Source organism: Grammomys surdaster, unplaced genomic scaffold, assembly GCF_004785775.1.
Source record: "Grammomys surdaster isolate TR1022 unplaced genomic scaffold, NIH_TR_1.0 186, whole genome shotgun sequence".
In the NCBI taxonomy this organism is placed as follows: Eukaryota; Metazoa; Chordata; class Mammalia; order Rodentia; family Muridae; genus Grammomys; species Grammomys surdaster.
Window position 1 is genome coordinate 4,895,749 of NW_021604631.1, and position 12,359 is coordinate 4,908,107.

The following is a 12,359-nucleotide window of genomic DNA, read 5'->3' on the forward strand; positions in this document are numbered from 1 at the left end:
TACAGAGATAGTGGACCTATTCAGAAAGGTTCTTTGGAGCAACTCACATCTATATAGTCTGGAAATTGACAGTTCACTTCACAGGTCAGCAGCGGCAGCTTGATCCACTTGCAAACACTTCATGGATACACCAGCAGACCAGCTCAGTAGTATCAGGTTGCAGCAGTGGTGGCACTACCTAACAGAACAGCCAGGCCTCAGCCTCTGCACAAGTCAGCAGGAGGGATCAGGGCCAACATGAAAGTTGAGCAAAGTTCTCAGCTGTGCCTCTCTCAGTGAAGTGAAGATCAGTGAAGACATAAGACCAACAAGCATTTAGCTATGCAAGCAAACCAAGCTCACCCTCCTTCACTGTCTGTGAGTCCTTTTTATACTCCTTTCAAACATCTCCTTCCTCTATGGGTCTTGCCTCAGCACGTGCATCTGTCTCAGCTGACATCACTCTGCCAATCAGCTTGAGTCCACAGAAGCAGCAAGAAACTGCAGCACACCACCAGAAGTTTTTTTGATGTGTTTCTCTTCTATGGCACCAGAAAAATGGAGCTCAACTACATAATGCAAGGTGGACCAATACATGTGTGTCATTAGCAAAGAATCCTTCATCACTTGTCCTTTCATGTGCTTGCTTTAGCAGAATACTTTTTCACCTGTGTATACTTCATGAGTCTCCCTTAGCCTTTCACCTATGTCCACTCCAGGAAAACACTTCTTTACGTGTTTGCCCCAACAAAACAGCATCCAACACAACTGACTTTCCAAAGAACCCTTAAGTTTCCACTTCAGTGGGCCAACTCAAAGCCCTGGATCTGTAGCCAAGTTGGTCAGTCTACCAGCTTTTCTGCACCGATGCCATCTGGGCCAGCTCTCCAGCACTGCCCCAGAGAGGGCTGGGGCCAACTCACCTGAGTGCCATAACCAGCAAGGGGCAGAGCCATCTTTCCATGATCTCATGCCCTTGGGGCTGGCTCTCCCATGCCCACGTCACAAGGACGAGCTCTATCTTGTTGCCCAGGTGTGGTGAATGGCCCTGCTTTCCCAAGTGCTGAAGCTGGTGAAGTGTAGGGCCAGCTCTGTGTAGCCCTCAGACATCAACATGGCCCCAGGTGGCAGCCTAGACCAATGACATCCACATGGCCTTTGGTAGTGACAAAGGCCTTGGTAGCAGCATAGGCTAGAACCTCACTATGGTTTCAGATGGCAGTGCAGACTACTCACATCAGGCTGTTCCTTACTACCCTCAAGTCACCAGTTCTATCTCTCTTCATTGTGCACACACCATTGTAATTCTTTCTCTCTCATCTCTCCACCATTTACTTGCCTATCATAGTGGTACTTGGGCCTCTGAGTGTCTTCTACCCTACCGGAACTGTATGGAGGTGGGCAGTGGCCTCTGGATGTTTTCTGCCCCAAATTACAGCAATTTAATTTAAAGACAGTAAATAGCTTTATTTTACAACTCTAGAATGAAGAATCACTTCATCCATAAAGCACAGTTAAAGTGTACCAATGAGCTGAGCAGAAGAGAGCTGAGTAAAAGCAACACACTCCCCTGGCTGACAGCACAGAGGCTACACAATGCCTACAGTTACTGTAACCAGCAGGAGTTCATCAGAGCTCTGTCAGCCTTCTTCAAAAAGTCCAGGAAGCTGAAAGTCTCCCCATAGTGGGCACAGTCAAGCTGGACAAACATGAAGAGTTTGCCCCATATCATGAGAAGTGGTTCTACACACGAGCTGCACGGCACCTGTACCTACCTCTGTGGTAGTGCAGAGGTTGGCTCCATGGCCAAGATCTACAAAGGACAGCAGAGAAACAGTGTGAGTCTCAACTACTTCAGCAGAGGCTCCAGGAGTGTGGCCCACCAAATCCTCCAAGCCCTGGAGAGGGTTGCAAGCTAACACCTCGGGGACAGGGAGATCTGGACAGGATCACTGGTCAGGTGGTCGCTGCCAACAAGAAGCATTAGAACAAAGGATGCTGGGTTAATAAATCGCCTCACTCATTAAAAATAAAATAATAAAAAACAGCACACAACAACAGTTGATTTCAGAGTTACTTTCCTTGTAAGACAAGAGAAAGAGCCAAGATAACAGAAAAACAATGGACTGGCTAGCTGTTTATTAGTAGGTAAGAGTTGAATCAGAGACCCCCTAAGTAACATGGCCTATTCTTGTTCCTGACATTTTGGGAAGCAAGGTGACAGCTTAGTTTTGGCTTAGGAACATGGAACTGTAGCATGAGATCTTCCATTTTGATTTTTTATTCTCCTCTGTGGCAGGTTGGCCCAAAATAACGACTTCATGCAACTATTCGATGAATAACTGAGGATGCCTTTTGAACTTCTGAACCCCCTGAGCACCAGCACCTCACGTGCTGGACTCACAAGCATGTGCCACCTCACCTAGCTCTTGTCTATCAAAACTAAGTTCACATTACTGTTATAAACGTCAGAAATTCTATTCCATTCAAACAACAGGATACTCTCTCTAGTGAGGAAATGAAAGCAAACAAGAGGGAGAGATATGGAGTATGAAAACTTTCAAGCAAAACCCAAATACTTGTCTTCTTTAAATTACTTAAAATAATTTATTATGTAATTAAATTTCAGTATTTAACATAAATTTAAAATTATATGATTTCATCTACTTGTGTGTCTATGTGTGTTGGGGGAATTCACACATATGGAGGTTAGAGCACAATGTACAGAAAATCCAGTTGCATCTTTCCACTGTGTGGGTTCTGGGAATCAAACTAAGGTCCTGGTAGGCTTGGTACCAAGTGCCTTTAACCACTGAGCCATCTCATTGACCCAGATATTTATATTTTTAAAATTCATTAGCATCTCTTAAAGACACATAGGATGTGACTAAAAAACTACCTCTGGAAGGAAACTCAAATTTTCTATTTTTCATTGCATCTTCCTGCCCTGTAAGAGCTTCATAATATAACATTATTAAGTTATTGATAATAAAAAGACCCAAATTACTGTTAAGTCTCTAGTTCCCCTGAGCCTGGAGTTAAAGATGCTGTGGATCCTGGGTAGGTGCTGGAAACAAGGCCATCAGATCTTCAGAGAAGTGAGTGCAGTAACTGCTATCTCTCCAGCCCCACAAGATGATTTTGTAGTGGGCAAAGGACTTACATGAGGAATTCAAGAAAAAGAAACAGACCAAAGTTGTAGGAAAAGTCCTTTCAAAGGAAACAGCTAAGAATATAGCTAGTAAAATATATTTGGTACACTTATCATCCCTGAGTTTGGGACAGATTCAAACATTGACAGTGACATGTAATTTGATTAAGCTTAATACTGTTCCAGCCATTCCTGCAAAGCCTCAGTCCTGAGATCAACCTCTTATGACCTTCACAGTTCCAAACCTGCTGAACGCACACTTTGGGGAACTTGTTGTATCTGACTTAAACTGGACCTGGAAGACAGATACGGATGTTTTCTCTATAGATTTCTTGTCACTCAGTCCCCTAACCCCACCGGCAGTGACAGGTATCAAACCCAGAACCTTGTCCATACTCAGGCAAGCCCTTCCTGCCTTTTCTCAGTTATTTTTTTTTTCCAGATAGGCTTATCTGCAGAGCAAGTCAATACAGAAAATTATTCTAGCTGGGCGGTGGTGGCGCACGCCTTTAACCCCAGCACTTGGGAGGCAGAGGCAGGCAGATTTCTGAGTTTGAGATCAGCCTGGTCTACAGAATGAGTTCCAGGGCAGTCAGGGCTACACAGATGTAAGAGTCTGAAAATCACTGAAGGAAGACCTCGGACTCAGATAGTATGCAAAGACAAAGAACATTTATTCTGCAGAAACAACCAGCATGCAGGGAACAATCATTCTTCAAAATGGTGACCCTCAGGAAAGGCGAGCAGGCCTTCTTAGAGGGAACCGAGAGGACTCTCTAGAAGGATTGGGTAATCTCACATTTCATTGGTAGGTGCTGGGGGGGGTCACAGGTGGTCAGTGGTTTGCATTCCTATGTCATGAACATTCAGCCATAGGGTGAGATAGGGCTGCCCAGCACAGATGGCCCATTCTGAAATAAGATATTTCCCCATTTTTGTGGTTATCCCTAGGCTGTTCTTTGGAAGGGGATTTTATGATTTTGTTCTGGATTTTATGGTCTGTTTCTAGAGCTTGTGTCTTATGGTCTAGTTTCTAGGATTTATAGTCTGTTCTTGGAACTGGTGCCTTATGGTCTTTCCCCCACCCCCACCCCCACCCCCACCCCCACCCCCGGAAATCACGCCTGGTCCTTAAATGGAGACCAATGGGGTCCTAGCAACTACCATAGCAGTCCGTGTCCTTAGTCAGTTTTCTGTTGCTATGACAAAATAACCGAGCCTGGTTACTAGTTTAAAAATAACCAAGAAATTTATTTTTTCCAAGTCCTGGAGTCTAGAAGTCCAACAGCAAGGTACCAGCAGGTTAGTTGGAAGAGTTGCTCTCTACAAGATCACATCCTTCCTCTCCATCCTGCACAAGGATCAAATGCTGTGATCTTGTTACACTAGTCTTACAGTCCTTGTGTTCTCGAAGGAAATTCAACCCAGAGACACAGACAGCTTAAGCAGAAGCTTATTTAATTCAAAAACTCCTAGGAGAGACCAGAGTGGCAATACCAAAGGCCAGTCGCAGCCAGTGGGTTCTGCCTTGTGGATTTTAAAGATTTTATGAATAATTGTGAAGTGTGTAGCATATTTTGGAGGTAAGATAACCCTTTTCCAACTCAACTCACAGTAGAGAGGTCTTCATTTTAGGATATTTCTTCCCATGATGTTCTGGAGAAACCCACAAAGTAGGCTGGGGGGCAGGTAGCAAAGCCACAATGTAAAGGATGTTATAAAGAAGTCAACATTCTCTGAGGATGCAGACCCTTCCATAACAACCGAATGAGAAAATGCCTCGGAGACTTAGTATTTTTATGCAGTAAGGACCTATCTGCGGCCTCAAGGACACTGAGCCATAGAGTGGTACTCTGTCCTTCGGAAGATAAAGATATGACAGGACTGAGATTCTCCTGGTGACCTCACATCACACTCCTTTGTGAAATGTTCAAGGTTTTAAGATTAGGCTCAGGGCCATCAGTTAAAACAACAAAACAACAAAACAACTAGCAAAATCTGCAGCTTTTTTATCCCCAAAGCTGAGGCCAAGGTTCGAAAGTCTGTTAAGAAGGGCTGGAGAGCTAGCTCACAGTTTAGAGCATACATTGCCCTCCTAGAGGATTCCATTTCATTCCCAGCACTCGCATTAGGTGGCTCACAGATGTCTGTAATGTTAGCTTCAGGAATAATTTAATACCTCTGGCCTCTACAAGAACCAGCTATCATGTATACGTACCCACATTCTCTCTCTCTCTCTCTCTCTCTCTCTCTCTCTCACACACACACACACACACACACACACACTACTCATCAAGCTGCACACCCAGGAGCAAGGCTTAGGCTGTAAGACCCCTGTTCTTCTAGATCGACTGCTCATGTCTAGCTTTTAACCAGAAGATTGCAGAAGAGCAAAAAGGAGCAAACAGCAGCTAGCTTCAAGCCTTTCATTAGAATGTTAATCCCAAACCGTAGCAGCAGTCAGATCTTAATCCCTTGACACATAACAGACCTGCTGAGTTTAGTGCCTTAATTTTGCTTTTTGAGACATGTACCCCAGGCTAGACTCAAACCCACTCTGTAGCTTAAGATGACTCTGAACTCCTAACTGTTCTACAGCAACTTCCTAAGTACTGGGATTTCGAGTGGAAGCCATCACTCTATCTTCTAATACTAGCACACTGGCAACCCCTGATACTGAGTTAGTTTACCTTTCTTTTTATCCATTCTGTTCTGTGAAAGCCAGCCTCTATGTTTCTAGTTTGGGGGTCTCTCGGCTCAAAAGAACAAGAAATGAAACACCTTTTAACCTAAAAGCGCTGTAGTCTCTCTGGATGCTCCTGAATCATACAGTCTGTCTCGAGTTGCCCGCCCACCTCTGCACTGACCCTGCTGCTACCACCATGGCAACTTCCCTAAATGAAATCTAACAGACGCTTTCAGTCCCATCTTTCTGTCCGTCATTAACCACTCCGTCTTTGCTGAAGTGTTCTTCCTCTTTGGTTTCTGCCCAGCCTTTCTGTCAGCCTTTCCAAGATTCCATCTCAGCAACGTGATAGACAACTCAGAAAGTTTGTAAACCCTCCAGGCTAGACCAAATACATCTAGCACAGATCTAGCATAGTCTTCCATTTATTTTTTAAATTAAAATTATACTTACTATGCTATTAGAAGTGTCATGGTTTGTCTGTGCTTGGCCCAGGGAGTGGCACTATTTGGAGGTGTGGCCTTGTTGGAGTAGGTGTAGCCTTGTGTGCATGGGCTTTAAGACCCTTATCCTAGCTGCATGAAAGCCAGTCTGTAAGATTAAACGAGACCGACCGGTTTCACGGGAGGGGAGTTTATTAAGGATGGAGGGTGAGAGAGAGAGGGATACAGAAGATGGCGGAGAGGAAAGAGAGCAAGGTCGGAAAAGCTCCGCCTATTTATACGGATGAGGATGATGACATAGCTCCTGTAGCCAGGCAGATTGTGGGAGTGTCGCCCTGGTTGCCTCAGCAATGATGCGACGCCACTGAGTTTGGGCCTATACCAACATATCTCCCTTTTACTTATTATAAAAAAGAAAAAAAAGGAGGGGAAGCCGATTTTCCTCACAAAGAACCTATCTAAACCTGTTTACTAAGCCCTTTCAAAGGCTCCAACAGGTTCTCCTTAAGGCCACAGCTTTACATCTCCCGGACCTTACTCGTCCTTTCTCCCTCTACGTAACTGGAAAAGAGGGATTTGCCCTTGGAGTCTTAGGTCACCAACTTGGACCATCTTTTGCACCCGTAGAATACTTGTCAAAAAGACTAGATCTAACCATCCAGGGATGGGCACCTTGTATTCATACCTCAGCAGCCACTGAACTCCTTATTCGAGAATCAAAGAAACTAACCCTGGGATCGCCTATAACTGTCCTCTCTTCTCACAACCCGTCACAGCTCCTAACTTATAAAGGCTTACAGACTCTACCTCCCTCCAGGGTTTTTTCTCTTCAAGTAGCTGTAATAGAAGACTCCATCCTCACCTTTCAATCATGCCCATCTCTTAATATTTCCAATCTTCTTCCTCGATATAAGTCTTTGCATTCATCCGCACCATTTGCCTGGCCAAATACCTGTCTCTAGCTGACACCACAATTTCCTCATTGCTCTGTTTTGCAAACTTGCTCACAGTCTCAGGGGGCCTCTCTTGCTCACTGCCCTTCTCTGGTCTTCCCTCTGCCAGTCTGTGTTTTGTTGCTAGTGTCGTTTCAGAGCCAGAGGGTTTCCCTTGTTCCCCATGGTCCTTTTAGACCAAGTGTTTCCCCTCCAGATCATCGGCCCTTACCTCTCTCTCCCAAATGGCAGGGTCCTTTTAAGAGAATCCTCATGACCCCTACAACTGCTAAACTTGAAGGACTCCCCCATTGGGTCCACGTATCTCACCTTAAGCCTTTCATTTATCCATCTAAAATCGACTCTCCTTCATACATGTCAACTCTAACAGGACCATGCTCTATTAAGCTCCAGAGGACATCGAGATCACCCACATTGTCCTCAATCCCAGAAAATGAGACTCCACTCTGGCAGCCAAGCTCGACCTCACTGGATTAGACATGTGTTTCTCGTCCTCCCCCTGATGTTTGTTTCTATCCAGGTCAGCCCTCACATCTGGATGTACGAGGTTCAAGAGACACCCACAGATAACAGCTTTTCCAAACAGGGTCAGGAAACTGCTCCATAGCCAGATGCCAAGAACCAATCCAAATTGCCACCATCCCTATATCTGTTATCTCATCTAAATATTATGTTCTCTATACTTGCTTTCTTTTTGCCCAGATAGAAGAGTATTGGTCTTTTCAGATACATATACTAGGTCACGGACCAGCCACTTCTTCTACCAACACTGCAAGACACTCGTTTCTACATACAAGACCCGAGGGATTCCAGCTGTGGTACTTCAGAACTGACGGGTGCCAGGTGTCCTGACAGCTAAAGAAGATGGTCTTCACCGGTTCTCCCAAGAAGAATGCCATTTTTTTTTTCATTCTTAGCTGACAGATTTGGTTACACACCAATTTAGTAATTTGTAAAATACAAACTTACAAAAAAAGTGATGTCTTCTAAACAATCAAGAATTGAACAGGAATGAAATTATTGTCTTTTTTCAATCTTGGACATCAACTCCAGGACCTTCTGCATGTCAGGCAAGAGCTCTACTACTGAGCTTTGTCCCGATCCTGGAAGTCACATAAAGGGTGAATCCAATGTATCGACATATGACTGTCTTTTATTTTTATTTAAGCCAAGTGTGCTGTGGGTCAAAAAGTTTAGATAACATGCATGATCTCTCTGTTACATTTTAACAGGAATTTTAGTGCATGTACACTTTTCTCTATTTCTAAAATTTATATATTTTAACTCAAAAGATAGTGTTTACAAAATAATTTCTGTGACAAGAAACAAACTGGGCCTAGGGTTGGTCACTGCCTATAGTTCTAGCACTTGAGAAGCTGAGACAAGGATCACTTGAGCACAGGAGTTCCAGAAGCTTGGCCACAAGAGTATAACAGCAGCAGTCAACCCCTAGACAGAAGCAGAACATAATAAAAAACCAACAAACAACAAAAAATCCTCAGATCCAGAGAGATGGCTGCTCATACAGAGGACCCAAGTTTAATTCCTAGCACCTAAATGGTGGTTTACAACTTCAGTTCCAGGGGATCCAATGCTTTCTTCTGGCCTTCTCTGTGGGTACTAGGCAGCCACTTGGTGCACTGACTTACATGTAGGCAAAACACTCACCCAGGTAATAAATAGTTAACACAAAACCAAAAAAAAAAAACAAAACCTCAAAAGCAAAATTTTTACAAGTTATTTTTAATGTATAAATTATAACATGAAGCTAATTTTCCTCACAAAGAACCTATAAGATTTAACACCTTATGATTCTTGAGTACAACTAAGAAAGTGCTATAGACTAGGAAATACCTCACAAATCTAGACAAGCATCGAAGATCAAAGAACTGACTTTTGACTTTACAAATTTTAAAAATACACTTTAAAAATACTCTCCAGTCACCGCTCATACAGTCATACGCTTTCTTAAAGCAAGTTCAAAGGTCACAATGCTCTGTGCGTCCAAAGAACTCCAGATCTGGGCAGTCCTTAGTCATCTTCTTTCTCGATATAAGTCTTTGCATTCATCCGTGCCATTTGCCTGGCCAAAGACCTGTCTCTAGCTGACACCACGGTTTCCTCATTGCTCCGTTTTGCAAACTTGCTCATAGTCCCAGGAGGCCTCTCTTGCTCACTGTCCTTCTCTCGTCTTCCCTCTGCCAGTCTGTGTTTTGTTGTTAGTGATGTTTCAGAACCAGAGGGTTTCTCTTGTTCTCCTTTCTGTGTTTCTCGATTTGGTGGATCTTTCCTGGTCAAGAGTGTCGTCCTTTGATCTAGACCGTGGACTGCTTTCCCTTCTGTCTTGATGTCTTTCTGAAGACTGCGCACTTGCTTCTGGCTTCTCCCTCTCCCTGTACTTGACACTATCCTCACATCTTTCCCTCCTTGCTTTCGTGTGCTCTTCTTTTTCTTTTTTCTTTCTCACTGTATCAGTCGTGATCATTCCATTGTTTGTCTCTTTCTTGTTCCCTTGAGGAATATTTCTCCCTCTTCCGTTCTCTGTCCTGTCTTCCTCCCTGTTCTCGTCCCTTCAGTTTATCTTCTTGTTCATGCATCTTCTGGTAATGATCTTTATGACTGGCCTCTCTGCGCCTATGAGAACTCTTTTCTTCCTGGTGTTTGTGGTCCTTGTGACAGCCCTCTTGGTCTCTGGACTGACCTCCCTTTTGCTCATGTCCTCTCGACTGGGAACTTCTTGAGTGTTGCTTGGTACTGAGCCCCCTTTCCTCACTAGATGACCGTGAATGGGAGTGATTCTTGTGATGCTTGTGGTATCTGATGGCCGCACTGGCGTCTTCTTCCTCTCTGGACTTTACTCTATGGTCTCCCCTTTCACCATCGTCACTGCTGTTATCATCAAAATCACTGTCAGCATCTGGGTTTTCCTCCGTTTCTCCTACACCACTTTGCAGGATGCAGTTCTGTTGTGGTGGTCTGTTCTCTGAATTCGTTTCATCAGGATAACCCCTGAGCTCCTCTTTTATTACAGTCCCGGCTTCACAAAAGCTGGATTTAGGAACTTCCTCCTCACCAACTGCTTGATTTAATAGATGCCAATAAAATCCACTGAGATCTTTCTGCTTGGTCACATCCAAACATGCTTCCAGGGCAGCTGCCCTCTTTTCTCTTTCCTCCTCTTCAGCTCTCCAAGTTTTTTTTTTTTTTTTTTTTTTTTTTTTTTAATAAGCAGATGTTACAAATGCCTCTTTATCATCAAGTTCTCCCTTTTCCATCTCTCTTTCTCTCTGTATTTTCTTTTCCATTCTTTTTCCTGTTCCTTTTTCCTGATCTCTACTGCTTTTAGTAAGTTGTGAATATATCTGGGCTTTCGGTCTTTCCCCAGAAGCAGTTTGGGGTTACTTTCTTCCTTTTTCTTCTGCATTTCATCATAAATGCTGTCATACTCATACCAGTGGGATCTTCTGCAAGAGCTTTCTGAATCTCCAGTTTGGTCTGTTTCATGGCCTGCTTCTTAGCAGCTTCCCTCTGAAGGCTTTTGCTCACAGTAGTCTCATCATCATCATCATCAGAATTATTCCCAAACACTGTTGGTTTTTGCAAAACTCGGTGCAACAGCTGTGTTTTCTTTGGCAAAATAAGCCCATACTGCCTGCACGGAATTGCCATCTTGATTCCGGCTCCGCTGTACGTGGTCAACACCGACATGACGCTGACTTGCATACACGCACTTCTGGTCCCAGAACTCGCTTAGCCGCTGGGTCTCGCCTTGTAATCTTCTGCTGTGTTTTGTTTAGGATCCGACTTAGGGTCGACGCAGGGAGGGGACAACCAAATTCTACTCCAGAGGCTCGTGGACCGCGCTCCTAGAACCGGCCTTGTCACTGGAGATAGTGTTAGAATCACGTCCAACCTCGAGCACCTACTGAATCCGGACCAAGTCGGAGTGGGCGCCAATCATCTGAATTTAATCAGTTTCAAAACGGCTACCTATACATCTGACGATTTGTTTTCTTTCTGAGCTGCTCAGTGTAAGATTAAACGAGACCGACCGGTTCCACGGGAGGGGGATTTATTAAGGATGGAGGGTGAGAGAGAGAGAGGGAAACAGAAGATGGCGGACAGGAAAGACAGCGAGGTCGGGAAGCTCCGCCTATTTATACGGATGAGGATGATGACATAGCTCCTGTAGCCAGGCAAATTGTGGGAGTGTCACCCTGGTTGCCTCAGCAACGATATGAGGTCACTGAGTTTGGACCTATACCAACACAGTCTCCTCCTAAAGTCTACATCAGATGAAGATGTAGAACTCTCAGCTCCTCCAATACCATGGCAGCCTGAATGCTGCCACGCCCCCCTCCATGATGATAATGGACTGATCCTCTGAACCTGTAAGCCAGGCCCAATTAAATGGTGTTCGTTTAAGAATTGCCTTGGCCATGGTGTCTGTTCACAGCAGTAAAACCCTAACTAAGACAATGGGGTAGCTACAGGCATATCACAGTGCATATGTAAAGGTCAGAGGACATCTTTGTGGAGTTGATTCTCTCCTTCCACCTTCATGGGGGTTCCAGGGATCCCGCTCAGGTCCTCAAGTCTGTACAGCAAGCAGGCTAGTCACTAAGGCAGCTGATCTGCCTAGCAACATCTTTTCCAATTGCAAATTGTTTTCATTCACTAGTTACCAATATTTTTCCCAGGTGTAGGGTTCCTATGTATTATTAGCATTTTTTTTAAGTACTTATAGAAAAAGACAGAGAAGCAGAGAGGGAGGGTTCTGTTCTGGAATGAACAGGAATCAACAAATCCAGAGTACATACCCAATGGTGACCCAGAGATGTCATGAGCATGGGGAGGGGTGTAACCAAAAGCAGAGGTTTACCAAAGACAAATATAGAGGATTACATAAGTTGTTTAAAATCAACTGTCCTTCACTACAAAGGTCAGTGCCATGGGTGCCAGCCATGGCTTATGAGATAACCTCAGGGTTATGTTCTTCCTTCATGTGTACCAGCAGTGTTCACTGTGCCGGTTGATGGTTTACAAAGAATCATTATAATGATTTGGGAGCTGTGCTGTGCTGTGCTGTGCTGTGCTGTGCTGTGCTGTGCTGTGCTGTGCTGTGCTGTGCTGTGCTGTGCTGTGCT

General features: G+C 44.4%; 2 pseudogenes; one reads left to right on the forward strand and one right to left on the reverse strand.

Moving 5' to 3' along the window:
• Positions 1 to 1,463: 1,463 nt before the first annotated feature.
• Positions 1,464 to 1,966, forward strand: LOC114622047 (annotated as a pseudogene).
• Positions 1,967 to 9,243: 7,277 nt separating this feature from the next.
• Positions 9,244 to 10,881, reverse strand: LOC114622005 (annotated as a pseudogene).
• Between the last annotated feature and the right edge of the window lie 1,478 nt (positions 10,882 to 12,359).